The following is a 17,338-nucleotide window of genomic DNA, read 5'->3' on the forward strand; positions in this document are numbered from 1 at the left end:
GATTTGGATGTCTTTAATTTCCTTTTGTTGTCTGATTGCTGAGGCTAGGACCTCTAGTACTATGTTGAATAGCAGTGGTGATAATGGACATCCCTGCCGTGTTCCTGACCTTAGCGGAAAAGCTAAAACAAAACACTTTTGCACAGCAAAGGAAATTACCACAAATCAAAAAGGCAGCCTACTGAATGAGAGAAGATATTTTCAAATGATATTTGCAATAAGGGGTTAATATCCAAAATATATAAAGAACTCATAGAACCCAACACCAAATAAATCAAATAATCTGATTAAAAGTGGGCAGAGCACTTAAATAGACATTTTTCTAAGGAAGACATATAGACGGCCAACAGGAAAGGATGCTCAATATCACTAATCATCAGGGAAATGCAAATCAAACCAAAATGAGTTTATCACCTCACACTTGTCAGAATGGCTAAAATAAAAAACACAAGAAATAACGGTGCCTGGGGGGTGAGGGAGGGGGTTCAACTGGTTAAGCAGCAGGCTCTTGTTTTCAGCTCAGGTCATGATTTCATGGGTCATGAGACTGAGCCCCAGGTTGGACCCAGGCTTGAAAATAATCTCCCTCTGCCCCTACCCCACTTGTGTATGCACTTCTCTCTCTCTCTCTCAAATAAATAAATTTTCACAAAAAAAGACAAGAAACATCAAGTGTTGGTGGGGATACGGAGAAAAAGGAACCTTCATGCACTGTTGGAGGGAATGCAAATTGGTGCAGCCATTGTGGAAAATAGTGTGGAGGTTCCTCAAAAAATTAAAAGTAGAAATATCATATGACCCAGTAATTCCACTACAGGGTACTTTCCCAGAGAAAATGAAAAACACTAATTCAAAAAGATATATGCACCCCTATGTTTATTACAGCATTACTTACAACAGCCAAGATATGGAAGAAACAATGGATAGATGAATGCATAAAAACCATGTGATATATATATTACATATATACGTATACATATATTCTATGTGTGTGTGTGTGTGTGTGTGGGTGGGTGGTGTGTGTGTGTGTATTCAGCCATAAAAAAGAATGAGATTTTGCCATTTGCTACAACATGGGTGGACCCAAAGGGTATTATGATAACGGAAATAAGAAAGACAAATGTCATATAATGTCACTTACTTCATTTATAAGTGGAAATTAAAAAATAAAACAAATGATAAGTAGAAGCAGATCCATGAATACAGACAGTTGCCAGAGGGGGTTGGGAGCTGAGCAAAAGGAGTGAAGGGGAGTAGGTGGTACAGGCTTCCAGTTATGGAGAGAATATGTCACAGGATGAAAGGTAAAGCATAGGGAATACAGTCAAAGGTATTGCAATAGCACAGATGGTAGCTACACTTGTGGGCATAGAATAATGTACAGAGTAGACAAATCACTATGTTGTACACCTGAAACTAATGTAACATTGTGTGTCAACTATACTTCCAAAAAGAAGCACAGAGTAGAATAAAAACAACTACTTAGGTTATTTTTAAGTCTTTAACTTTGGGGGCTGAGCAGCCTTCTTCATAAATAAACTATCTTATTAATTAGGTTTTATCAAATTTATGTAACAAAATTTATTTAATAATTTAATTTAAGATACAGCAATATTTTTTTTAAGATTTTTAAAATTTATTTATTTGCCAGAGAGAGAGCACAAGCAGGGGGAGAGGAAAAAGGAGAAGAAGCTTCCCTGCTGAGTAAGGAGCCCGGTGCAGAAATTGATCCCAGGACCCTGGGATCATGACCTAAGCCAAAGGCAGATGCTTAACAAACTGAGCTACCCAGGTGCCCCATAAGATACAGCAATATTCTAATCCTATTTTGAGTGCCTGAAGTAAAACACAGAATAAACTTCTCCCACTCTATCCCACATGGCAACCGGCAATTGTTTGAGGAGGTACTTGAATATTTTCGGTAAGAATGGTTTTGAGATCTAATTAATAACAGAAATATTTCTATCACCTTTAGCACCCTTTATGCATGACCCTTTCTGTACACACTGGTCACACTTATTAAGTCACACTTAAGTAGGTTAAGGCACTTAATGATTGGAAATATGGAACAGAAACATCATTTCCCCATTATGTCTTGTCAGCTAGATGTCCAAACAGTCCCTCACTCTTCATTTAACATATGATATTCCCATAATTATAGCACATTTAAGAATAGATAACTTCCAAGACAAATTCCTAAGGATGTAGAGGGTAAATCTGTCATCTCTGAGGTTGGCTATTTTATGCCTGAAGCAATGGTTGACACTTCTGTTTCACACAACTTTCAGAAGTGCCAGATTACGCTTTTCGAGCCATGGAACCTCTGGGAATTCAGGACATTCTTTCTTTCTCTCAAAAGATTATTTATTTTAGAGAGAGAGAGAGAGAGAAAATGCAAGTGGGAGGAGGGGCGAGGGAGAGGGAGGGAGACATTTCAAGCAGGCTCCCCAATGAGCTCTGAGCACAACATGGGGCTCCACGAGGGGCTCAGTCCCAAGATCCAGGAGATCATGACTTGAGCCAAAATCCAGAGTCTGCTGCTTAACCGACTGAGCCACCCAGGGATCCCCATTCTTCTCTCTTTAACTTTAGCTGTTAGTTAGAAAAACACTTGCACTCTGTGTTACACTGGATTCTGTAAGGAACCTCACCTGTCCAGACTGCATAAAACTTCAAAAGTAAGCAGAAAGAGCTTGTTTGGTGCTGGCTTAGTTAACTGAAAAATGTGATGATGTTTATAGGCCATGAATGATAGCACTGTTTCTAACTGACTGAACACCAGTTTATGGTTCTCAATATTCATTTGCTAATTTGAACTCTGGTTTCTGTCCTAAGAAACCTAGGGAAACACAAAAAAATGAGGAAGAACATTTATCCAGAAAATCTGTATCATAATAAATCTTCCATGTAACCTATGCAACAGCTGCTGTCTTAATTTTTTATAATACTTAAAAAACTAAGTATGAAGCAACATCCATTGTCAGCAAACAGACCTGAGGTACTATCTCCATTAACTATAAATTTGGAAAATTATGAAGCCTGTGTTGGACATTAAAAGATGTATTTTAAAAAATTTGAATTCTGATGTGTTCATCCTTTAGACAAAAAAAAAAAACTCATCTAGTGTCATCTACACACAAAGTGCAGAGAGAACATTGTTTTCATTCATCAATTTGAAAGGCATTCAGCATCCTGTATCTCATAAGCAGATAATCTGTATTGCAATGTATTCCAATAAATCTGGCACTCAAATTTAAACACCGACAATATGTCTATTTAAACCCTTTGTTAGACACAGAATCTTGTTCGTTTTTGTATAGAAGGAGTAGTAGAAAGAGAAAGCCTTATGGTAATATTTAATTAACTTTTCAAGCTAGACACACATGAATGAACTTGCAGCTTGGTTAGGTGTTCAGATATTGAAAGTTTACTGTGCAAGAAATGAGTGCCTATTGGGATAGTCCAATCTAATCTCCCTATTTTATTTTATTTATTTATTTTTAGTATTTCACTTTAAAAAATATTTTATTCATTTATTTGACAGAGAGAGATCACAAATAGGCATAGGGACAGGCAGACAGAGAGAGAGGGGGAAGCAGGTTCCTACCAAGCAGAGAGACTGATGCGGGGCTCGATCAAAGGACCCTGAGATCATGACCTGAGCCGAAGGCAGAGGCTTAACCCACTAAGGCACCCTCTCCCTATTTTAAAGTCAACTAATTAATTAATAGCCTTAATTCTATTTGTGACCTATTTCCCTTCCACAATGCAATCAAAAGTTCCCTTGCAAGTAAAGAGGAGGCAGATGAAGTCAGGTTGAGTCCATATAAGAACATGGTCAGCCATTGCTGAATTTGAAGAAGGGGCCATAAGCCAATGAATGTGGGTAGCTTCTAGAAGCTGGTAAAGGCAGGAAATGGATTCTCCCCTATAGCCACCAGAGAGGAAGGCAGCCTTGTCAGCACCTAGATTTTCGCCCAATGAGATCCATTTTGAACTTCTGATCTATAGAAATATAAGATAATAAATTTGTGTTGTTTCTTGAGAGAAAGGTAAAAAGGAAAAGGTCCATGGTGGAAGAAGGTAGTGGGTAAAAGGTAACCAAGTGGGAACACCCATGAGAAAATATCCTGGGGAAACTCAAAAATGCCTGGAGAACAATTGTAGGATAAGTTGTTTGCATGTAGACCAAGAGTGGTTTTCAACATCATATTTCTGCACAATAAAAGCCAGAATAATTTTCTCCTCTCGTTAAAGGTTGATGGAGTGTGGCATATTGCAGATGAAGCTAAAAGCAGAATTTTATTACAGTCCTTATTAGATGTCATTAGAAAAGACTTTTGTACATTTTTAATGTGTCTTTTATTAAAGTGAGAGATATTAAAGGACTTTTAACATAGTTTGTAACAAGAGGAAAACTAACAAGTCTTTTAAAAGTTGACTATGACTCACCCAGGGTGGATTTCTTATCTACCTGGCTACATGTCACAACATGACAATATTTTATTTTTTATTTTCATGCATGCTTTTTAAGATTTGGAATCTGATCCCACTCTTGAGTCCTAACTCATGGTCTACACTGATACTAATTTTTTGCCTATAAAATTATTCTCTCATTGCTTGTTGGGACCAATGCAGGTTTTATCATTTTTAAATACCTTTTAAAAAGGTATTCTTGATTTAATTCTAAAATTTATATAATGTATATTATTTTTTTAAGGATCAAAATACATACCATATAGTAGTAGTTTTTTCTGTCTTGCACATTTTTAAAATTTAAAAAGAATGATACTTTCCAGGTAAAGGACATTTCTTTAATGTAATGTGTCAGAGGAGTTGGAAAGGTGATTGAATATTCTTTATGAGTCACAAAATGCTTGGGAGTATTTATGTTTGTTGAAAAAAAGATCTATCGATTGATCCCTTTCTTCTTAGAACTTTCAGAGGATCTGAATACTTGGCCATGGGGGAGCACAATGTAGTTAAAAGAGCCTAGAGTTTGGACTCATCCTAGTACCAACGCCAAATGACTATGGCCTTGGGCAAGTGACTTTACTACTCTGAAGAAGCCAGAGTCTACAAAATTGAGGAACTTCTACCTGAGAATACCTGAGTAATTTACCCCTGAGCACATGCTAGGAAAGTCATAAATAGCTGGACACTGTGATGGAGAATTAATGAGATGAGGATTGAATGATATTTATCACAGGATGTGGTTCTAACACCACCAACAACAAAATAATGTATTCATGCATTTATTTCTTTTAGTCAATGAAAATTTATTGAGCACTTACTATGTGCCAACTACTGAAGATCTAGTGATGAATAAGGCAAACAATAGACCTTATGTCTAGTGTAGGGAGGCAGATAAATAAATGGAAAAAGAATTTTGGAAAATTAGTGAGTCATGAAATAAAACAATGATGTTACAAAGCATGAGATGTTAGTGATACTATTTTAGCTGGGTGCTTAGGGAAAGCCTTTCAGTTGTGATGTTTAAGCTTAGAGATAATAAAAATAGGTAACAGTAAGACATTCTGAAGATGGAGAGTCCAGGTAGAGAGAGTAAGTACAAAAGTCTAAAACAGAAACAAGGTTGGATCAACTGAGGAACAGAAGAAAGACCAGTGTGACTGGAGTGTTGTCAGCAATGAGCAAAATGATAAGGGAGATGCAGTTCTAGAGGCATATGAGGTCAGCTTCTGTATTAAGAAGTACATCATACTTGATTTCTCTGCTTGGATGTCTGCCATGCATCTCAAACAACATGGCTAAAATGGAACCTTGATTCTCCACCTCCACACCTGTCCTTTTGGAAGTATATCACCACCATTCACCACTCAAAGTTCCAGGGGTCATCCTTGATGGCTCCCTCTCTCTCACATGGAAAATTTGATCCATCAGCAAGTGCTGTCAGCAATCATGTGAATCCATCCCTGTTTTCATTGTCACTGTTTACTGTTCTAGTCCAAGTCTCCAACATCTCTTCCTGGAAACAATGCGAAAACTCCTTGTATGATTTCCTGACTTTCTTCTTCTTCCTCTACTCTCCATTTTTCTTTATAGCAACAGAGGTAATGTGTTAAAAATGCAAATTGGATCATGCATTGCTCTTTTTAAAATATTTCAGTGGCTTATATCTGAAGTTAATTTTTATGATAGACCCCTCCCCCATCACCCACATGAATGCTAGGTTAGTATGATTGATAGAAAAAGAAAATTTCTTATATAAAAAGGAAAAAAGAAGAAGGGCATATCCACAAAGGTACAGGAAGGACCACTAAACTAAGTTAGGAAATATTTCCTTCATAAGAAACCATAGCTTTCTAGCTATTACCTTGCTGGAAAATTCTATTTAGAATGTTAGGAATTATTACTCTGTTCTTTCTCCCTGCCCATCTTTTATAATAATTTCTAATCTTTTTGGATCCTTCTCACTTCTGGGTGAATACTTCTGACCATTAGGAAGAGACAAAAAAAAAAAAACAAAAAACCCATCAATATTTTTAAATTATTAACCTCACGAAGCTATATTGAAAGAGCATGGTTTTACTGAATATATAAAATGCTAGATATCAAGAAATAGAACGTATTTCATGAAATTGTAGACCTTATTAAATTTAAATTCGAATTAGTTAGCATACAGTGTATTACTAGTTTCAGAGGTAGAATTTAGTGATTCATCAGTTGCGTACAACATCCAGTGCTCATTACATCAAGTGCCTGCCCTAATGCCCATCACCCAGTTACCCCATCCCCCCAACATCTCCTCCAGCAACCCTGTTTTTTCTCTATAGTTAAGAGTCTCTTATGATTTGCCTCTCTCTCTGTTTTTATCTTATTTTATTTTTCCTTCCCTTCCCTTATGTTCATCAGTTGTGTTTCTTAAATTCCACATATGAGTGAAGTTATATGGTACTTTTCTTTCTCTGGCTGACTTATTTCGCTTAACATCATACCTTCTAGTTCTATCTACATCATTGCAAATGACAAGATTTCATTCCTTTTGATGCCCGAGTAATATTCCATTGTGTGTGTGTCTGTGTGTATATAAATAGATACCATATATAAAAATATATATGTTTATATACCATATATAAATACCATATATAAATATATGTTTATATATATAAACATATATATGTGAACAATATATATGTTTATATATATAAACATATATTTATATATATAAATATATATATCTGCATATATATATATGGAAACAGCTCAGATATCCATCTATAGATACACACACATATATATACATATGTGTGTGTATATATATGTGTATACATATATATATGTATATACATATACACACACATATAGAGATCCAACTATAAGATGGATATCTGAGCTGTTTCCATATTTTGGCTACCATGAACATTCTTTCTATAAACATTGGAGTGCACATGCCCCTTCAAATCACTATGTTTGTGTCTTTCTGATACATACCTAGTCGTACAATTGCGGGGTCATAGGATAGCTCTATTTTATACTTTTTGAGGAACCTCCCTGCTGTTTCCCATAGTAACTGCACCAGCTTGCATTCCCAACAACAGTGTAAGAAGGTTCCCCTTTCCTGCATCCTCACCAACCAACATCTACTGTTTCCTGAATTGTTCATTTTGTCATTCTGACCAGTGTGAGGTGTTATCTCATTGTAGTTTTGATTTGTATTTCCCTGATGATGAGTGATGGGATGCATTTTTTCATCTAGCTGTTGGCCATTTGTATGTTTTCTTTGGAGAAATGTCTGTCCATGTCTTCTGCCCACATCTTGACTAGATTTTTTATTTCCTAGGTATTGAGTCTCATCAGTTCTTTACAGATTTTGGATACTAGCCCTTTAACTGAGATGTCATTTGCATATATCTTCTCCATTCTGTAGGTTGCCTTTTGATTTTGTTAACTATTTCCTTTGCTGTGCAAAAGCTTCTTAACCTGATTAAATCCCAATAGTTCATGTTTTCTTTCATTTCTCTTGCCTCTGGAAACATATCTAGCAAGAAATTGCTGCAGCTGAGGTCAAAGATGTTGCTGCCTGTATTCTCCTCTAGGATTTTGATGGATTCTTCTTTTACATTAGGTCTTTCATCCATTTTGAATTTATTTTTGTGTATGGTATAAGAAAGTGGTCCAGTTTCATTCTTCTGCATGTGGCTCTCCAATTCTTCCAAAACTATTTGTTGAAGAGACTGTCTAAATCCAGCAGAAGAAGGGAGATATTGAGGATTAGAGCAGAAATTAATGATACAGAAACAAAAAACCCCTGCAGATCAATGAAACTAAGAGCTAGTTTTTTGAAAGAATTAACAAAATTGATAAATCCCCAGCCAGCCTTATCAAAAAGAAAAGAGAAAGGATCCAAATAAATAAAATCATGAATGAAAGAGAGATCACAATCAACACCACTGAACACCACTGAAACACAAACAATTGTAAGATAATACTATGAGCAATTATATGCCAACAAATTAGGCAATCAGGAAGAAATGAATAAATTCCTGGAAACATATAAACTACCTAAACTGAAATGGGAATAAATAAAAAGTCTGTATAGACACATAACCAGCAAAGAAATTGTATCAGTAATAAAAAATCTGCCAACAGACAAGAGTCCAGGGACAGATGGTTTCCCAGGGAAATTCTACCAAATATTTAAAGAGTTAATACCTATTCTTCTGAAACTTTTCCAAAAAAATAAAATTGGAAGGAAACCTTCCAAACTCATTCTATGAGGCCAGCATTACCTTGGTCCCAAAACCAGATGAAGACCCCACCAAAAAGAATTACAGACCAATATCCCAGATGAATGTGAATGCAAAAATTCTCACCAAGATACTAGCCAATAGGATCCAACAGAACATTAAAAGAATTATCCACCATGATCAAATGGGATTTATTTCTGTGTTGCAGGAGTGTTTTAACATCTTCAAGTTAATCAATGTGATGCACCACATTAATAAAAGAAAGGATTAAAAACCATATGATCCTTTCAATAGATGCAGAGAAAGTATTTACAAAATATATCAACATTTCTTGAAAAAAAAAAAAAAACCCTCAACAAAATAGGGATAAAGGGAACATACCTCACCATCATAAAACCCATAAATGAAAGATCCACAATGAATATCATCCTCAATGGGGAAAAATTAAGAGCTTTTTTCCCTAAGGTCAGGAACATGGCGGGGATGTCCACTCTCACCACTGCTGTTCAACACAGTACTGCAAGTCCTAGCCTCAGCAATTAGACAAAGAGAAATAAAATGCATCCAAATTAGGAAGGAAAAGGTCAAGCTTTCACTCTTAGCAGACAATATGATAGTCTATGTAGAAAAACTGAAAGACTCCACCAAAAAATTGCTAGAACAGATATAGGAATTCAGCAAAGTTGCAGGATATAAAATCAATGCACAGAAGTCTGTTGCATTTCTCTACACAAACAATGAAGCAGCAGAAAGAGAAATCAGGGAATCGATCCCATTTACAATTGCACTAAAACCCATACAATACCTAGGGGGAAAAAAACAACTAAAGAAGTAAAAGATCTGTACTCTGAGAACTACAGAAAACTTACAAAAGAAATTGAGGAAGTCACAAAGAAATGGAAAAACATTTCATGCTCATGGATTGGAAGAATAAATATTGCTAAAGTGACTATACTACCCAAAGCAACCTACACATTCAATGCAATCCCTATCAAAATAACACTAGTATTTTTCACAGAGCTGGAACAAACAATTCTAAAATTTGTATGGAACCACAAAAGACCCTGAATAGCCAAAGAAATGTTGAAAAAGAAAACCAAAGCTGGCAACATCACAGTTCCAGACTTCAGGCTCTATTACAAAGAGGTAATCATCAAGATAGTATGGTCCTGGCACAAAACCAGACAGACTGATGGAACAGAATAGAGAATCCAGAAGTGGACCCTGAACACTATGGTCAACTAATCTTTGACAAAGCAGGAAAGACTATTCAATGGAAAAAGACAGTCTTTCCAACAAATGCTGTTGTAGACGTTGTTTTTTAAAAAATCCTGAATTTTGAATATCTGTTGTATTTCACTTGAGGAAAAGGAATTTCCTTCATTATAGTTCTTAGTTAAACATATATTTCCTAGTGCACATGATGGGATTCTAAAATATCATTTGGCCTTTTCCATTCACTGCGTAGTTTGTAAGGAAGGAGCATTCATTTCAATATTGGAATGAATTGCCTCCAAGGTCAGTGGTTTGGTTAACTGCCTGGCACATTAGAGTCAAATTGTAGCCACTGCCTTTCCTAATTCATAGAGATTTCAGAAATGTCCACTCTGGATCTGTAAAACAGACACAGGAGAAACTTGAACTGTCATTTAACTGCCCAGATGATCTAAATTACCTTAGATATTTATTTGACTATATGACATAACACTACTTCCTTTGGAGAAAAACTTAGAATTTTAAAAATCATATAGAAGGGGGTTTCAAATCATTGCTGTACTAAAAGAATCTCTGTTTTACAACTGGCCTTGATTCCTAGAGAATTAGTTAATTATAGGAACTCAATTATTTTGGTAGACACACATTCATTTCACCAACTGTAAACCCTCTAATAAGTGTTAGTATTATCCATTTGTCCATAATTATATGAAAAGCATTTATCTAAACTGTTTTGCCAGTTGTATAAGCAGATTCCTTGTTTCTTATTCATAAAAACATGGTTATCCAGAGAATATTTACTAAATATACAAACTACTTGGTCATCTATTGATATTCTTTTAAAAAAAATATTTAGGGGTGCCTGGGTGGTTCAGTCAGTTAAGTGTCTGCCTTCAGCTCAGGTCATGATCACTGGGTTCTGAAATCAAGCCTTACATCAGGCTCTCTACTCAGCAGGGATCCTGCTTCTTCTTTTCCCCTGCCTCTGCTCATGCTCTCTTGCTTTCTCTCTCTGTCAAATAAATAAATAAAATCTTTAAAAGCATATTTATTTATCTTCCAACTTCTTTTATTTTTACATGTTCTTTCTAAAAACCAATTATATGATTAAGTTTCTTTTTCAAGGAAAGAAATTAGTTTTTTTATTTTAATAGTTAAGAAGTATTTTTCATGTGTCTGTTGGCGATTTGGATGTCTTCTTTGCAGAAGTGTCTGTTCATGAAAAGTGCTCAACTTCACTCGGCATCAGGGAAATACAAATCAAAACCACAGTGAGATACCACCTCATACCAGTCAGAATGGCAAAAATTAACCAGTCAGGAAATGACAGGTGTTGGCAAGGATGCGGAGAAAGGGTAACCCTCCTACACTTTTGGTGGGAATGCAAGCTGGTGCAGCCACTCTGCAAAACAGTATGGAGATTCCTCAAAAAGTTGAAACGAGAACTACCCTATGACTCAGCAATCTCACTACTGGGTATTTACCCCTAAATATACAAATACAGTGACCTGAAAGGGCAACTCAGAATTCTGACAAAAATGTATATCTGGATTTTCTTTTTCTTTAATTTAAATTCAGTTAGCCAACACAGAGTACATCATCAGTTTCAGATGTAGTGTTCAAAAATTTATCAGTTGCGTATAGCACCCACTGCTCATCACTTCGTGTGCCCTCCTTAATGTCCATCACCCAATTACCCCATTCTCCCACCCACCTCCCCAACAGCAACCCTCTGTTCATTTCATATAGTAAAGAGTCTCTCATGGTTTTTTTCTCCCTCTCTGATGACTTCCCATTCAGCTTTCCCTCCCTTACCCTATGATCCTCTGTGCTCTTTCTTATATTCTTTCTTTCTTTGTTTTGTGAGACTAAACAAAAGCTGTCTTTCTCTTGGGCACCTGATGGCTCAGTTGTTATGCCTGAGCCTTTAGCTCAGGTCATCATCCCAGGGTCCTGGGATTGAGACCTGAATGGGGCTCCCCACTCAGCAGGAAACCTGCTTCTCTCTCTCCCACTCCCCCACCACCAGCACTTGTGTTCCCTCTCTTGCTGTCTTTCTCTCTGTGTGAAATAAATTAAAAAAAAAAAATCTTAAAAAAAAAAAAGAAAGCTGTTTTTCTCTTACATGTGCAGAGCTCTGAATAGGGAGCAGGTGGGAATAAATATACTTATTAATATACAAGGGAATTAATAGAGAATTAATAGAGAGGCTAAGAGTTTGCATGAGGAAATGTTCATGTTCAGGAGCCCAAAACTTGTTTCCTAAGATTCACAGTTTAATGAGATCTATTGGGATAAACTAGGTTGGTCCTCATGAGGGGCAGTGTGATAGAAGATTGACAGTCCCTGATGCTCATGGGTGTTGGGGGGGGGGGGGACTTTAGTTTTAATGGTTAAACTCAGCCTCCAGTCATTCTGTTTCAGTGCTCGTACCTGGTGAACAACAGTTGAACATGGACAGTTGAACATGAAGTAACTTTATCATTCAGAAGTTTTAAAAGCATAAGTGCTTAAATGTTACTATTTTACCAAGTGAGGGCCAAAAAAGGATAAATGATAACATTTCAACCTAAAAATAAGTTATTATGGAGGAGGACAGAATAAGATGAAGTAGACAAATATAGAAACTAGAATTTTTTAAATGCACTTTGCTTAGAGGTTTGACTTTAGGACCATGTAATTCTTAAAATGATTACAAAAAAAAATTTAATTTAGAAAAGCAGTCCCTGAAAGTTGAAAACAAATGGAAAATGAGGTTGACTGTTTATCAAGTTAGTGGCATAACCTTTCAGAGAAGAAGTACTCTAAATGGTTTAATACACAATAATTTCAATGTACATTGTCTATAGCTACAACCAAAAGACAAGAGGACTGCAAAAGAAAATTCTTTTTTTTCTTTTTTTTCTTTTTTTTTTTTTTTAGCATCATCCAAAAGTGAATTTATTAGTTCACATACCTGGGAAATCATTCTTTTTTTTTTTTTTCCATTTTTTTAAAGTAAATTTTTTATTTTTTATAAACATATATTTTTTTATCCCCAGTGGTACAGGTCTGTGAATCGCCAGGTTTACACACTTCACAGCACTCACCATAGCACATACCTTCCCCAATGTCCATAATACCACCCCCTTCTCCCAACCCCCCTCCCCCCAGCAACCCTCAGTTTGTTTTGTGAGATTAAGAGTCACTTATGGTTTGTCTCCCTCCCAATCCCATCTTGTTTCATTGATTCTTCTCCTACCCCCTTAGCCCCCCATGTTGCATCACCTGGGTATTTACCCTAAAGATAAAAACGTAGTGATCCGAAGGGGCACGTGCATAGAAAAGAAAATTCTTAAGCTTTTGCCTTTATCCATGTGTTGTGATGATGTTAGTAGTGCTTTTCTGGGACCACTTTGTGTGTGTTATGGGAGAAAGCAAATGAGTAACTATGTTTCTATTACTGAGAACTGAAAATCTCAGCATTGGAGAAAAGAGATACAAATGTAAGTTCATAGAGGTTTAAAAGTAAAAAATTCAAGGGGTGCCCCTGGGTGGCTCAGTTGGTTAAATAGCCAACTCTTGACTTCATCTCAGGTCATGATCTCAGGATCCTGGGATTGAGCCCATGTTGGGCTCTGCACTCAGTGCAGAGTCTGCTTCAAGATTCTCTCTGTCCTTCTGCCTGTCCTCCCTCTATTTACTCACTCTCTCTAAATAAATAAATCTTTAAAGAAAATTTTAAAAGTCAAGAATCCTTTAGTTCTGAATGTGAATTGAAAATATTATCGGTACATCATATAATTTACCTTAAAATTTAAAAAAGATCTCTACTTCTGTCCACTGCAAAGTTCAAGAAGCAATGGACAACCCAGGAGCAACAAGGACCCACAATGCCTATATTGCAGTCTCTAAATACAAGTTTCCAATAAAAAGAATCAGAGTTCCTTGACTCTAGATCTGGGATAAGAAATTATAAGATGGGTCTGGAGTATTTTGTTAAAACAGGAACCTAGGAAATCATTAAAAAAAGAGTTGGGCAATGCCAAGGAATCAGGAAACAGAGATAGGATGATTTGATCATCAATACAGATAATAATTTCAAAGACTGAATTACAGCAAGTGTCTTTAAATCTATGAGTTCACAATCATCCTCAAAAACTAAAATTACTGATCAACTTTGTGGATGTTAAAGAATCAACACATTATCTTGAAAATTCATAAGGGAAAAGAATTAAACATTTATTTTGCCTTTTCTACAAATGCACATCAGATTTACCAAATATTTGAGGGAGATTTTTCTTTGTAGATATATTCCAATTAATGACTGAAGAAAAAAATTAAAGAATATCACCAATTCTTCAAATCATAATTAATGTATTAATAAATGCAGGCAATGATCTTTCATAATTGTGAACACCTCAAGAAAAAGACAATTAGATATGAAATATTCTTGATGAAGTACACAATGCTATACATAGAGTCCCTGTACCAAAAAAAAAAAAAAAAAAAAAAAATCCAACCTGAACCTAGTCAAGTCTCTATCAATTTCCCAATAATACAAGTAATACAGAAGGAACAAAGAACATGTTAAGTCACACCACTGGGATGCAAGCAGTAAAATCCAGACAATAAAAAGGACAAGTCACATAATTTCTTTAAAAACATGTATTAAATATACATGTTTTTTAAAAACATATATTTCTTCAAAAACATATATTGCCAGGGCTAAAGAAGAAAGGCAGAGGGGAATATATAGAGTAAAATAGATCTGAGAGATCTGTTGCAATGTACGGATTTTATTTGGATTCTGATTTGAACAAACAAATTTTAAGTAGCAAATTATTAAAGAACATTTTGAGACAATTGGGGAAATTTGAACACTGGAGATTTGATGACATGAAGGACTTATTATTTAAATTTAAGTGTGATAATGGTGTTGAGTTTAAGTATTCTTTTTAATAGTTTTTACTTTTTAGTGTTATAAACATTATTACAAATGGAATGGTGTGATATTTGGGATTTCCTTCAAAATATTGGGGATGAGGTGGATAAGTAGGATAAGTAAGAAAGAGTATAGATGAAAAAGATTGTCCCTGAGCTTAAAACTGTTATAACCATTTAATGGGTCCACTATATTTTGGCATATCTTTGAAGTGTTCCATGGTTAAGTAGGTAAATATATAATTATAATAGCACTGTCACACAACATGGGTACCCTTGAAGCCTGGACTGGGACCTGAATTATTGTGAGTATGCCTCAGCAGTGAGTGGACAAGCATGGTCTGCTTAAGTGTGCAGGACTCTTCTTCAACACTGGTACTATGTGTCATAAATGAACATCCCAGGCTCTATCTCCTACCCATTTAGAGTTTGGACTGGTGTGCTTGGATAAGTTGAAGAATAGGAAAAGCTTTCAGAAGGAATCCTGGGATTTGGGCCAGTAATAAACAGTAGGGCTCCAAAGTAAATTGGCATAGAAAAGAGATGAATCTGTATTTTTTACATATAGACTTAGTAAAAGAGTTACACCATTCAATAAGATTCACATCATTAATAAAATTCAATCCTCTTGATTTTCTTGCCTACTTGTTAGAAAACATGTTTTCTAAAACTTCTAGAAATCTACATCCCAATGCTAACCAAGAGATAAAATAATATTAATGTAGTTACAATTTGAACAAAAATTGAGCTGGTTTTATTTGTTCATTAAAGATTTTGGTGGGGGGGGCACCTGGGTGGCTCAGTGGGTTAAGCCGCTGCCTTCGGCTCAGGTCATGATCTCGCGTCCCGGGATCGAGTCCCGCATCGGGCTCTCTGCTTGGCAGGGAGCCTGCTTCCTCCTCTCTCTCTCTCTGCCTGCCTCTCTGCCTACTTGTGATCTCTCTCTGTCAAATAAATAAATAAAATCTTTAAAAAAAAAAAAAAGAATTTTTTTTTCTGTTTCTCTCACGATTATATCCAAACTCATTAACACAGCCTACTAAGCTATTATTCCCCCTTCATCACACTCCAGCTTCATTTCCCTTCTTCTAGCTTCTTAACACTCTTTAATCTCTAAGGTATCTTACACTTGTTTACACATCTCCCCAAAGTCCTTTCTCCACCTTCCCATTCCCATCATTGTCCTGATCAACTACTCACTGGTTCGGGCCCAGGTTAAATGTCTCTCAGGGATGTCTTCATGGATAACTCTGTGTAGGATAGGTTCCCCTCATGAATGTTAGTACAGCATCCTGTCTTTCCCCTTTTCTAGACTTCCATCTGAATTATAGAAGTACTTGTATTCTTTGTTGCTTATTGTTCATCCCTGTAACTAGAATAAAGGGTGAAGAGACTGGGACAATATCTGTCTTGTTTGCTGCTTCATCCTCACCACCTAGAGTAGGTTACCTTGTTATCTAATAAATATTTGTTGAGTTAACGAATGAAATCATCATAGTGTTTTTCTTATTAAAATTCTGTAAAGCTATTTCTTCATATATGGCAACCTACTCTTGGGATATTTATCAAGACTTGCTTTATTTAAATTCTTAGCTGTGTGTCTTTGACAAAAAACACATTTCTTACAGTCTACTGTTTTGCTTCATCTAGTAACAATGTTTTAATCAAAACAACTATTGTGGGAGTACTAATTTCAGTTTTAAGTAAAATGAGAAAGGGAAAAGAATAGTTCTGCCTTTTTTGCAGACAGGAATGACAAACGACGAGATTGTCAGATACTTAAACACAGAGGTGTCAGCTCCAAATGTAATCTCACTGTCTTCAGTCTCCTATTCCATCAACAATGTTAATTATTATTGTAGTCTGAGGTCATGAAATTCTTCTAGGTTTGTAGAACAACTTTTTTGTTCTTTGTTTTTTTTTTTTTTAAACTGCCTTTAAAATCACATGAAATTATATTTATTATTGGTCAGGAGGCAGAAAGAAACAAGATGAAAAATCACCAACATGAATGTTCACTATCCAAAAATACATTTTGTCGTATCATCAAAACAATTTTTATCTCCAGAGAATGGATCCTAGAGTATATACTGTTTGTAAAATGGTTTTTTTCACTTCAAATATATCACAAATACATGTATCATACGTGTGTCAACTAGATAAGGAAAGCCCACCTTTTATTTCTAGGAATGGGAGGTTGTATGTTCCTCAGATAGTACCATGCTCCCTGTGCACATTCAGGGAGTGTGCTGGCTGAGTCAAGCTCAAGTGTGGTTTTGTTTTGCTACAACAACATGAACCATTGCAAACAAACTTACCAATAAATATGACCGTTACTGTACAATATACAGTTTTGCTCTTTGTGGAAATATGTAAACCTCATTGTTTCCTATGGTGTTATGGACTGATTTGCTCAGCAACTTCCCAAGTTTTCAGTCGGGAACTGATCTCAAACATAAGCATCTGCAATTCTTTAGTCGTATGATAGA

This window comes from Mustela nigripes, chromosome 6, assembly GCF_022355385.1.
Source record: "Mustela nigripes isolate SB6536 chromosome 6, MUSNIG.SB6536, whole genome shotgun sequence".
Lineage (NCBI taxonomy): Eukaryota > Metazoa > Chordata > Mammalia > Carnivora > Mustelidae > Mustela > Mustela nigripes.